This window comes from Heterodontus francisci, chromosome 23, assembly GCF_036365525.1.
Source record: "Heterodontus francisci isolate sHetFra1 chromosome 23, sHetFra1.hap1, whole genome shotgun sequence".
In the NCBI taxonomy this organism is placed as follows: domain Eukaryota; kingdom Metazoa; phylum Chordata; class Chondrichthyes; order Heterodontiformes; family Heterodontidae; genus Heterodontus; species Heterodontus francisci.
Window position 1 is genome coordinate 60717354 of NC_090393.1, and position 13034 is coordinate 60730387.

A 13034-nucleotide genomic window follows, 5' to 3' on the forward strand; every position below is an offset into this window, starting at 1 on the left:
GACTTGGTCCTGTAGCCACAATATTTATGTGGCTGATCCAATTAAGTTTCTGGTCAATGGTGACACCCAGGATGTCGATGGTGGAGGATTCAGTGATGATAATACAGTTGAATGTCAAGGGTAGACTCTCTCTTGTTGGAGATGGTCATTGCTTGGCATTTGTGTGGTGCGAATGATACTTACCACTTATCAGCCCAAGCCTGAATGTTACCCAGGTCTTTTGCATGCAGGCATGAACTGCTTCATTATCTGAGGAGTTGTGAATGGAACTGAACATTCCACAATCAGCAGCGAACATCCCCACTTCTAACCTTATGATAGGGGGAAGGTCATTAATGAAGCAGCTGAAAATGGTCGGTCCTAGGACAAGGTCCTGTAGTGATGTCCTGGGGCTGAGATGATTGGCCTCCAATGGCCACAACCATTTTCCTTTGTGCTAGGTATGATTCCAGCCAGTGGAGAGATTTCCTCTGATTTCCATTAACTTCAATTTAACTAGGGCTCCTTGATCCTGCACTCGGTGGTCAAATGCTGCCTTGATGTCAAGGGTAGTCACTGTCATCTCACCTCTGGAATTCAACTCTTTTGGCCATGTTTGGACCAAGGCTGTAATGAGGTCTGGAACTGAGTGGGCCTGGCAGAACCCAAACTGAGCACTGGTGAGCAGGTTATTGCTGAGTAAGTGCCGCTTAATAGCACTGTCAACAACTTCTTCCATCACTTTGCTGGACTGATGGAGTGGTAATTGGCTAGATTGTCCTGCTTTTTGTGGGTGAACATCCCTGAGCAATTTTCCACTTTGTTGGATAAATGCCAGTTTTGTAAATACACTGGAACAGATTGGCTAAAGGCACGGCTAGGTCTGAAGCACAAGTCTTCAGCACTATAGCCAGGATGTTGCTTAACTGGGAGCCAATGTAGGTCAGCGAGCACAGGGTAAAGGGTGAATGGAACTTGGTACAAGTTAGGACATGGGCATGAACGACCTCATGCTTACGGAAGGTGGAGGATGGGAGGCTGACAGGTCTGTGTTGGAATAGTCAAGTCTAGAAGTAACAAAGGCAGGGATGCGGGTTTCGGCAGGAGATGAGCTGGGCAGGGATGGAGTTTGGCGGCATTACGGAGGTGGAAATAGGCAGTCTTAGCGATGGCGCAGATATGTGGTCAAGCACACGAAGACCAACACAATTTTAGTCAAACCAATCAGATTACAGGAAATGGAAGAACACTAATGAGAAGGCCAGCTTGTAGTTTCAACTGCAGGAGACTGGATTATCAATGAAAATCAGCCAAGATTAGCTTTATCCATCAGCTAGAAAATCATCTCATATCACTACCAAGCAGTCTAAAAGCATAATTATGAGCAACTCCATTCACAAGGTTCTGATTCTTCAATTCACATAGAGATTTTTCCACTTAAGGAGAGTCTAAAACTAGAGGCATCAAATATAAGATAGTCAGGAGAAACTTCTTTCCCCAGGGAGTGTTTAGAATATTGAACTTGATCCCACATGGAGTACTGGTAGAGAATAGCAGAGATGCCTTTAAGGGAAAGCTAGATAAGTGCATGAGGGAGAAAGGGATAGAAGGATAAATGAGGTATCATAGTGGGAGGAGGCTCATGTGGAGCAGAAACACCAGCATAGTCCAGTTGGGCAGAATTGGGGAATTGACCCTAGTATTGTAAATGTGGCCAAACCAATGATTGTATTTGTAGGAAGAGATAAAATAAAAAAGATCCCATGGCTCTTATTCCTGATCACTATCCAATGGAAAAGCAAAATACTGCAGATGGTGGAAATCTGAAATAAAAAGAGAAAATGCTGGAAATACTCAACAGGTCTGGCAACATCTGTGGAGAGAGGCTATCCAATGGCATGTGTCTACTTTTCTTTGTATTGGGTGGCTACAAACTCCTTTGAGCACGTTACATTTTAGAAGTCATCACTTACATTATGCTGGAAATTTGCCCCAACGACCTGACAAAGATTTGAACAGCCTGTTTATTTCAGTGCATGATGTGTTCCAGATTGCTGCACGGCCACACATATGCACATCGCAGAGGGAATGTTGGTCCATGGTATGAACCTGTGATCTTTGCCTGAGGACAGGATGAGGCTTGGCAATGATGTTCTTCACTGTCAGGTAGCCTCCCGACACACTGTCCAGGTACGCACATGAAGAATGAACCAAATTGACTTCGTAGGTGCCCTTCGAATTGTATTATAACATGAGCTGTGCAGCATCTTCAATGAAAGGAGGGAGATGGAAGAGAAATAACATTTCCAAATTCAGATTAGAAAATCATATTTACCCTTATGCTGATCCTGCACATAGCCAATAAAATAAAAAAGGGGATGTATTGAATAAACTAATCAAACTCAAAGAGGATAAAATCCCTCATCTGGATGGATCGCATTTATACATTTTAAAAGAATCAAGGGAAGAGATAGCAGAGGCATTACTACATATATTTAATAATTCATTAGAAGGTGTAGTGCCAGAGGTCTGGTGGGTAATTAACATAATATCTATTTTTGAAGAAGGGGGATAGCACATGCCCAGGGAATTATAGACCAATCAGCTAAGCATCGGTGGTAGGAAAAATAACGGAATCCCTACTAAAGGAGAGGATAAAACAACATCTAGAAATGAAATTGTTTGAGGAGATAACAGAGAGCATAGACAATGATAATGCAGTAGATGTAATTTATCTGTATTTTCAAAAGGTGTCCCGTAATAGACTAAAGAATAAGGTCAGAGAATGCAAAGTCAGGGGACAAGTGGTAGAATGGATTCCGAGCTTGCTTCAAGACGGAAAGCAGAGTCTGGGAGTAAAGGCTAGTTATTCAGAGTAGCAGAAGGCGGGAAGTGGTGTTACATTAACAATTTGTTCTTTGGAATCAAAAACACAATTTCTAAATTTGCAGATAATACCAAATTGGATGGGATAGACAATACTGAGGAGGACGGCAACAAGTTACAGGAGGACCTTAATAAGCTTGCAGAATGGGAAAATAATTGGCAACTCAAGTTCAACACAGATAAATGTCAGGTAGGAAGAATAGGGAAGTCACTTATTACTTGGAAGGTGCAAGTCTAGGCAGGGGAGAGGAACAAAGAGATCTGAGTTCAAATACTCCAATCACTAAAAATTGAGCCACACATTAGCAAGGCCATAAAAAAGAAAACCAAACACTAGCGTTTATTTCTAGAGGGATAGAGTTGAAAAGTAGGGAAGCTATTGAACTTTGGTAACACCACGCTTAGAGTGCTGCATGCAGTTCTGGTTACCATATTATAAAAAGGATTTAGAGACACAGGAGAGGATGCAGAGAAGATTTACAAGGATGATACCAGAAATGCAAGGGTATACATATCAGGAAAGGATGAACAGGCTGGGATTCTTTTTCTCTTGAAAAAAGGCTGAGGGGTGACTTAATAGAGGTCTTTAAAACTATGAAAGATTTTGATAGAGTGGATAGAAAGAGAATGTTTCCTCTTGTGGGGAAGAGAATAACTAGATGCCATCAATATAAGATAATCCCCAAGAAATACAACAGGGAATTCAAAAGAAACTTATTTACCCAAAGAGCGGTGAAGAATGTGGAACTCGGTACCACAGGGAGTGGTTGAAGTGAATAGTGTAGATGCATTTAAGGGGAGGCTAGATAAGCATATGACGGAGAAGGGAATAGAGGGTCATGCTGATAGATTTAGATGAGAAAAGATGGGAGGAGGCTCCCGTGGAGCATAAACATCGGCTTGGTCTGGTTAGGCTGAAAGGCCTGTTTCTGTGCTGTATATCGTATGTAAAACCTTCTCATCTAAAGATTCTCTATAACTGTTAATTTCAAGTTTAATGTTTTTAAATAAGAGGAAGCCAATTAAAGAGGATACAGATTTAAGGTAATTGGCAAAAGAACCAAAGGGGAAAATTAAAAGTTTTTTGATGCAGCAAGTTATTATGATCTGGAATGCACTGCCTGAAAGAGTGGTTGAGCAGATTCAATAGTAATTTTCAAAAAGGGAAAGAGTAGATGAGTGGTTCCAATTCAAAGTTCTTTCACTGCCATGATGGGCTGAATGACCTCCACTTGTGCTATAAGATTCAATGAATAAACGTGATTTGGATGTGTGTCCTTTTCTGTGAGCAGTGAGAGGAAAGGTTAGGTAGTGATATTTTACTTTCAAATAACTATGGGATCTCCCATAGCATTGCTCATAGATCAACACCTTTATAAAATAAATTGAAGATATAACTAAAAGGGGAAAGAAGAGACCTACACAACAGCACTGAGGTGACTGGGTGAGGAGCTGTGGTGAGCTGATGTGACCTCACATCTGGTGCGGTACAGGTAGCTCTCCTTTTACATCTAGGTGTCAGTTGTGGCTCAGTAGTAGTGTGCTCACCTCTGAGTCAGAAGAGTGGGTTTAAGCCCCACTCCAGAGACTTGAGCATGTAATCTAGGCTGGCAGTACTGAGGGAATGCTGCACTGTCAGAGGTGCTTTCTTTTGGATTAAATAGAGTCATTTACGGCATAGAAGCAGGCTATTTGGCCCATTGAGTCCATGCTAGCTCTCTGCAGAGAAATCCAGTCTGTCCCACTCCCCCTCCCGATCCCTGTAGTCCCGTAAGTTTACTTCCTTCAAGTGTTCATAAAATTTCCTTTTGAAATCATTGATTGTCTCCACTTCCATCACCCTCGTGCACTGTGAGTTCCAGGTTATTACCACTTGCTTTGTAAAAAAGTTCTTCCTCATATTCCCTGCCCATGAGCTCTCATAGGTGGCTGTAAAAGAACCCATGACACTATTTTCAGAGCAAGGGATTTCTCCCTGGTGTCTGGACAATATTTCTCGGACAATCTGGCCATGGATTTCATTGCTGTTTGTGGGAGTTTGCCGTGTGCAAATTGGTTGCAGCATTTCCTATGTTATATCTCAGCCGAAAGCCATCACTGGAGTGTCAATATAGATTTCATGCTCATGTCTCTGGAGTGGGATTTGAACTCGCAAAAATGCTACCAACTGATCCCTGGCTGATACCTTTATAACCAGTCCTGAAACTGGAAAGTACCCGAAAGTGACTGCGGGAAGTTACGTGATGCAACTGAAGGACAACAAGGGGTTAACTCCTTGTTTGAGATTCTGCTGAAGTTACAAGTTTCGATGGAAACAGCATTCACATAGGCCAGTCAAGAATCAAGGGTGCAATAAGCATATGCGTCTTGCAACCATAATAGAAGAAACCATAGATAAGTTACAGCACAGAAAGAGGCCATTCAGCCAATTGTGTCTGCGCCGGCTGAAAAGAAATTAGCCGCCCAAACTAATCCCACCTTCCAGCACCTGGTTCGTAGCCTTGCAGATTACAGCACTTCAGTTGCAGGTCCAGGTACCTTTTAAATGAGTTGAGTGTTTCTACCTCCACCAGCAAAGGGATGAGCGCCTGATGACCTTAAGAACCAGACAATGGAAGCAGATGGGCTCAAGTAATGTGTAAATCTAAAGATTGAAGAGGTGTGAAAGACTGTTCTTCCTGAAATTGATTATCAGAAGGAAATAGGTGACTGTCTTTCGCAGAAATTCTTTTTTTTAAAAAAAGGAATATCAAAAATGGGGACATAAATTGCCAATCAGAACTAAAGGTTTGGAGCATTGCCAAATTTGGAGACGAGATGGCCAAGCCAGCAGCAAGAAATGTATAAATGTACATGGAGATCGGAGTATGTTACTATTCCTGCAGACCGTCAAGGAAGGTCAACTCCACTGAGGGACCTACAAACACCATCAGTGGGAAGATTGTAGTATTAAATTAGGAAATTAAGTTAGGAATATTCATATAAGCGATTGTAAATTATCAGAAGAAACTTGTCTCACTGGTTATTCTGTTCAAGTCATACATTTGTAATTCTGGTGTCACAAACTTGAGTGTAGATGGGACGGGGGGAGGTGGGGGGTCGGGGGTGTCTTTGACTGAGGAACAGAATCCCCACACAACCTCCTGTAAAATCAAAGAGTTTGCAGCCCTACTTGAAACTGGACACATTTTGTTTTGTGAAGGTCCTTGTTGTTTTCCAAACTCATGGGGATAGAACATCTGGTCGCAGATGTTGCAATTCAGTTGACCCAGATATACAAGTTTCTATTCCAAACAGCAGATTCCAATCTGCCAGATCATTTTCCATTGTACAGAATTGATGAGCTAAGAAATATTTAATGTTCATCCAGGATTAAGATTTGCCCAAATTATTGTGTGCATGTGCCAGACACCAGATTGTGCTTGTGAATGTGAGGATGATCAGAGTGTCAGCAATGCTTAATGGCACGAAGGGGAACTAGTAGTTGAGTTAAAATGGCATCTTATGAATTCCCTTGATTGCCAGTGGGTAAACCTGCTGGATTGAGTGGGACAGAGTCAAACAAAGCATGAAGTCTAATAATTACTTGATCTCAGCCAAGGCTTTGTTTGGGGGGTGCTACTATCGGCCTAAAAGCCACTAGACTAGAGAGGGGAAAATCAACTATTTCCATTCCTTACTGCTATCCAGCGATATTACATAGAATTACGTAGAAAATACAGCACAGAAACAGGCTATTCTGCCGAAATAGACTGTGCTGATGTTTAAACTCCCAACAAATTTCCATATATCTCATCTCAGCCTTTCAGCATATCTTTCTATTCCCTTTTCTCTCATGTACTCATCCAGTTTCCCTTTGAAAGCACCTAAGCCAATTGCCTCAACCAATTCATCTGGTAATGAGTTCCACATTCTAACCATGTTTTGAATAAAGAAATTTCTCCTTATTTCCCTATTGGATTTATTAGTAACTATCTTGTATTTATTGCCTTTAGTTTTAGATTCCCCCACAGGTGAAAACAGTGGGCTGAATTTTACCAGCCCCTCGACACTGTGGGTCATGGCAGGGTTGGGGGCGGTGCTCGTAAAATTCAGCAGGGAGAGCCGACCAATGCGAGAAGGGCCCACCGCATATTACTGGCGGCGGGGGTACCTCGGTGCAGTGGTGGGACCTTCATCTAAATATTTAAATGATCAATAATAAGATGTAAATTAACTTACCTGCAGATGGCGGCCGTCCCACGCCAATTTTATGACCTCTGAATGCAGCTCGTGTGCTTTCAGAACTCCGTAAGGAATAAAACTTTCAGGGCAGGAGGGGTGGGGGTGGGGGAAAACAATTTTTATTGGCTGTGGGGATGGTGGGAAGGGGTTGAAGGGCAAAAGTTAGAAGGTTGGGGGGGGGAAAGGTCGAGAAGGGAATAAGTAGGTTTTGGTAATATCGGGCAATAAAATAACCATTGGGGGGTTTGGCGAAGGGCCTCCATCTCCTAATTATTTATTTTTTTTTAAATCGTGCATACTGTACCTTTGAACATTTAAATCTCTGCTAAGGGCTTAAAGCCCTTTAAAAATGGAGCCGGTGCCTGTGTGATGGCACTGGACGCCGTTGCCGGGGATGTGGCGGCCGCACCCTATATGTTATCGGGGGCTCTGCCCCCTCCATTGAAATCAGCCCCCATGCAAAATATCTTGGGGGCTGTGCGGTGGCACTTCCATGTCGGAAGGCCGCTGAGCTCTCGTCGCGTCGCCGCAGAGCGCAGCACACTGATAAAATTCAGCCCAGTATCTCCACATCTTCCCTGTCCAACCCAGTATGGAGAGCAGGACTGTGAACAGTACTCTAAGTGTGGCCTGACCTGGGACCTATACAAGTTTAACAATCTTCGCTACTGTTTGAATTCTGTACTTCTGGAAATAAATCCGTGTTTTGTTTGCATTTTTAATTGCTTTGCTAATCTGTGATGCTGCTTCAATTTGTTCACCTATATCCCTTTGCTCTTCTGCCCCATTCAGTTTTTTTATTTCTGAGGTGTAAATGATGATTCCATTTTCCCTACCAAAATGTGTCACCTTACATTTATCTATATTAATGTTTATTTTCCATTTAAATGCCCAGTCTGCAAGTTTTCTTATATTATGTTGCATTCTTCCTCAGTGTTATCTCTACCATGCAATTTGGTTTCATCTGGAAATTTTAATATTGAGTTACTTATTCCTAAATCCAAATCATTCATGTAAATTATGAATAACTGTGATCCCAGTTCTGATGCTTGTGGAACACTGCTTTCTATCTTCCTCCAATCTGTTTAGCCCTACTTTCTGCTTTCTATTTTATAACCAATTTGCTATCCATTGTACTTGAACTCCACATGCCCTAAGCTTTCGCATGAACCAATTGTGTGATACCTTATCAAAGGCCTTTTGAAAACATGCGCAGGAATATGTGTATGTGCACAGTACTGGGACTAAGTGGATAACTCTTCCAAAGAGCAGGCACAATGGGCCAAATGACCTCCTTCTATGCTGTATGATTGTATAAAATCCTAAATCTCAGCACCAAGATCTGTTAGTATCAGCAAACTGAAATATACACAAAGTGGTGTAGAGTTGTGCTACTGGATTATCAGCCCAGGGATTGTGAGTTCATAAACCCACCAAAATAAGTTATGGAATTGAATTTAATAAATCAAAGCTTCTAGACCCTAATGAAGCTATCCCCTAATAAGAATCAGCACCTTCAGAGAAAAGGGGGAACTGAGTGAATAGGAACAAGGAACATCTAGGGAGATGCCAGACCATGATCTTTAGAGGCAGGAGTGCAGATAGAAAAGGTCATAAAAAGACAAATGGGATTCTGGGTTTTATTCAGAGGGGCATTGAATATTATAATAAGGACCTAGTATTGGTTGGCCACAGTTGATAGTATTGGGTGCAGTTCTGGCCACTCCATTACAGGAAGGATATTAGAGCTGTAGAAAGGGGATAATACCAGGAATGGGAGGTTTTGGAGTAAAAATTCCCATGTGCCACTCCTCAGCATGCACTGGGAGAAAATATTGCAAAATTGCTCACTCCTGGCCAAATGGCTTGTACAACTGAGACTGGGGTTGTGTAACTTTGGGATGCTCACAAGGGATGGCCCATTGGGATTAGTTATTAAGAAAGCCTCTAAAAGAGCCTCTAGAAATTCAATGACAGAGCGCGCATTTAACAGGTGTAAAACAGACACAAAAACATCCAATACAGTGGGCCATGTGTGTGCGTACAATCTGAGTCGGAAGTGTGCTGCCCACCGTATTGGTATAGGTATCAAAAGAGATGTCCAGCGCCTGTGCCTGAAACATATTCAAATGAAGTTGGAGCTGCTATTGGTGGTTATGTAGAAATGTAATGGAGCCATTACAGTGTCTGTTAGACTGGGGAAGAGGCCAGGCACTTTTGTGTCAGGGCGCTGCTTTGCTTATTCACCAGCTACTTTGTGCTATCTACAAATATTTATTCTTTTAATTGGAATTGACTTTTTTTGATCTGTTATTCCTTTCAATGTGTTATAGGAATATCAAGAGGAAGGATCTTGCATCACACTTGATAGATTCTGCAGATATTTCCTTCTAGGGGAGGGATTAAAATTTTAAAATGAGAATCAGAAACAAAAACAAAACTATGACTTTTTTTTAAAAGGGCAGCAATTCCAGTAAAATTCAAGTGAAACTTTTATAACACACACAGTAACAGGCAGTGTTCAATATTCAGTCCGTTAACACCTATTCTGTACTAATGCTTTGTCTTTCAACACACCATTAACATATTGTTTGCCTTTGCTCCATGACCTTTTGGTCAGCTATGTGGCCTTGTCCAATCTGCACCTTCTCCTTTGTTATCTCTTGCCCCACCCCCACCTCACTTGCTTATAACCTGTGACATTTTTAATATTTGTCAGTTCCGAAGAAGGGTCACTGACCCGAAACGTTAACTCTGCTTCTCTTTCCACAGATGCTGCCAGACCTGCTGAGTGGTTCCAGCAGTTCTTGTTTTTATTTCAGTAACAGGCAGACTGTTTAAAAGATGCATGCAAAAATCATGGTCAGAGGAAATGTACCCTTATAGTTGTTTAGTAGAACAGAACTTGAGTATTGCTGAAAATAGAGACATGTTGTTGAAGATTTTCGTCTTGCACTCATCAGGACAAGCGCAAGAATAACCAATGTAAGGGAAAACAACAACTTATACTGCATGAGAAGAGAGTGCTGATTGGTTGGCAAGTGAACTCTGATTGGTCGAGGTGTTGCCATGGCGAATGCACCAGTTTATGGTGACTGACAGTTAATTGCCAAGCTTTGTTTAAAATTTAAACCAGACACCTGAACTCTGATTGGTCAAGGTATTGCCCTGAGGAACGAACCAGCAAATGGTTGTCACTTATTTTGTTCAGTTGAAACAGCCGCAATGTTTGTACATATTCTTTCTGTCTGCAAAGAACAGGGCCCTGTATATTAATGTATGTAGCTTCCAGTACGTGGAAATGCACCACACTGCGAGCCCTACTGATAATCTTAAATTGGTTGTCAGCTTCATTCTTAGCACACTGTGGATTATTTAGCAAATGTGGTCCAATCACGGAATCACATCTAATGTTGGACACTGTGTTTTGAGTTTGAGTAAGGCTGTCAGTAGGGCTCACAGTGTGATGCATTTGCGCGTACTGGAAGCTACATGTATTAATATACAGGGCCCTGTTCTTTGCAGACAGAAAGAATATGTACAAACATGGCGCCTGTTTCATCTGAACAGCTTTGACAACATGTCTCTATTTTCAGGAATACTCAAATATACCCTTTTTAATTTGTTCTCAGGATTATGGTGACACTGGCAAGGCTGCATTTTTTGTTCTTCGTTGGCTGCCCTTTGAAGCTGCTGGTGGCCTTCTCCATGAACTGCTGCAGTCGTTGTGGTGATAGTGCTCCCACAATGTTAGGTAGGGTTAATTATTTGCAGAAAATCATTTCTATTAGAAGTTTTCATAGTGATTAGAGATGAAAAACTAAGGTTTAAGTAGTGTTCCAAAACTAATCTATCTATAAGTTAATAAAAAGATTATAATTGTTCCTTCTGAGCCATTTTATTGAGCGACAGTAATCACATGACCATTCTGTATAACTTTCGAGTAAATTTATGTCCTCCTGCAGTCTTTCACAATCATTCACAGCTCTCAATTTGGTGCCATTTCTGAATATATGGAATATATGCCAGAAATACATAGCAGACCAATCCACATCTGTAAAAAAAAAAGGTAGGTATTGAATTGTCAGTTGCGTGTCCTTCATTAGACCCTGTAAAGTCATCACTGATCTTTCTCGTTACAGATGCTGACTGACTTGCTTTGTATTTTGTGCAAACTATGATGATGTATATGATGTTTTGGCACATACCCACCTTGATAGGTCATCAACCTGAAGTGCTAACTTTGTTTCTCTCTTCACAGATGCTGCCTAAGTTGCTGAGTGTTTCCAGCACTTTCTGGTTTTACTGCAGATGCTGAAAATCTGGAATATTTCTCTTTTGATTCCAGTGGAGTTCGACATTCAACATTCCCTTCAGCTCAGGAATGTACAGTGACAAGAATCGCTGCAGCTCAGACATGACCACTATACTTATTTGAAACAAAAGAGTTCAGTTTTCTTTGCCCCAAAATACAGGCTGAAAGATAGTGAGAAGAAAATAAATTTTAAATAAATTGCATCAATCTAAATTATAAAAAATGTGCACCCTTTCAGTGTCCAGCCCTTTTGAACCATTTCATTGGTTAATGGTAACCACATGCCTGACTATCAGTGACCAATCACATATGAGTGCTGCACTCCCTGCCTCTGGTCCACTCCTCCAGACCACCTGAGCTGTATTCTCGAAGTCCACTTGTCACCCAGTCTCTGACTGCACCCATGGTCTTCGCAGACCCTGTGCCTTGCTCCATCACAGCACAGCCCACCCTCTAGTCTCAGACACCAGATTCTCAGCACACCCCTGCCAAAGTCCCTGCTATCTCCTGTTTCAAGTTTCTCTCTCATCTTTATATATGGCAGCAACTTGGGACATGCCAGGATCAGATGGAACTGTGTTTCTGGATCCAGCACAACAGTGACAGAGGGTCAATTTAATCTGGGATAGAGATTTCCAGCTGAGGCCCCTTCGCCTGCTCCCTCCCAGGCATAGACCCTGCTAAGTACCCCACCCGACTATTCCACCTCAACCTCAACTACCCCACCCATAAGAATGTAAAAAAAAGGAGCAGACATAGGCCATACGGCCCCTTGACTCTGCTGCACCATTCAATAAGATTGTGGCTGATCTTTGACCTCAACTCCACTTTCCTGCCTGATCTCCATATCCCTTGATTCCCTCAGAGTCCAAAAGTTTTTTGATTTCTGTCATGCTTGAATGGGGTTGCAATAAAGCTTCACTAGGTTGATTCCTGTGATCATCTGAAAGACGGTACCTCCAACAGTGCAGCACTGCCTCAATACTGGACTGGAGAGTTGATTTTTGTGCTCAAGTCTTGGAGATGGTCTTGGAAGTAAGCCCATTTCAATCTCTCCTCAGAGGATAACCACTCATCACAGGAATCAACCTAGTGAAGCTTTGCTGCAACCGATTTCAGGGAAGTATATTATTCCTTAGGCACAGAGACCAAAACTGTACACAGTTCTCCAGGTGTGATCTCACCAAAGCACTATATAAATGCAGCAAGATTTCCTCTATCAATGCTAATATATTATCCCCAACCCCCAAGAGCCCTTATCTTGTGTAACAACCTCTCATGTGCCACCTTATCAAATGCCTTTTGAAAATACAAATATACTGCATCCACTGGCTCCCATTTATCTACCCTGTTAGTTGTTTCCTCAAAAAACTGCAACAGATTTGTAAAACTATATTATGATTTTCCATGTACCCTGTCACCACTTCCTTCAGAATGGATCCCAGCATTTTCCCAATGACTGGTGTCAGGCTAACTGGCCTGTATTGCCCTGTTTTCTATCTCCCTGCTTTCTTGAATAGCAGTGTTACATTTGCTACCTTCCAATCCACTGGGAACAATCCAGAATCTAGGGAAATGTGAAAAATTGTAACTAGTGCATCCACCATATCTGTAGCTACCTCTTTTAGAA

The 13034-nt window shown here is 41.9% G+C and overlaps 1 protein-coding gene across 7 annotated transcripts in view; it reads right to left on the reverse strand.

Annotated features, from left to right (window-relative positions):
* Window positions 1-13034, reverse strand: part of sxph (saxiphilin) — a 114144-nt gene that overhangs the window by 93733 nt on the left and 7377 nt on the right. The window contains exons 3-4 of one of the 7 annotated variants that reach the window (XR_010977331.1): window positions 11302-11565; window positions 11000-11143 (exon numbers count right to left, since the gene is read on the reverse strand). The exons of 5 other annotated variants lie outside the window; for them this stretch is intronic. The gene's annotated coding sequence lies outside the window, so the exon portion shown is untranslated. Of the gene's footprint in view, window positions 1-10999; window positions 11144-11301; window positions 11566-13034 lie in introns of those variants that run through there. One more of the 7 variants, XR_010977329.1, reaches the window with a different exon arrangement.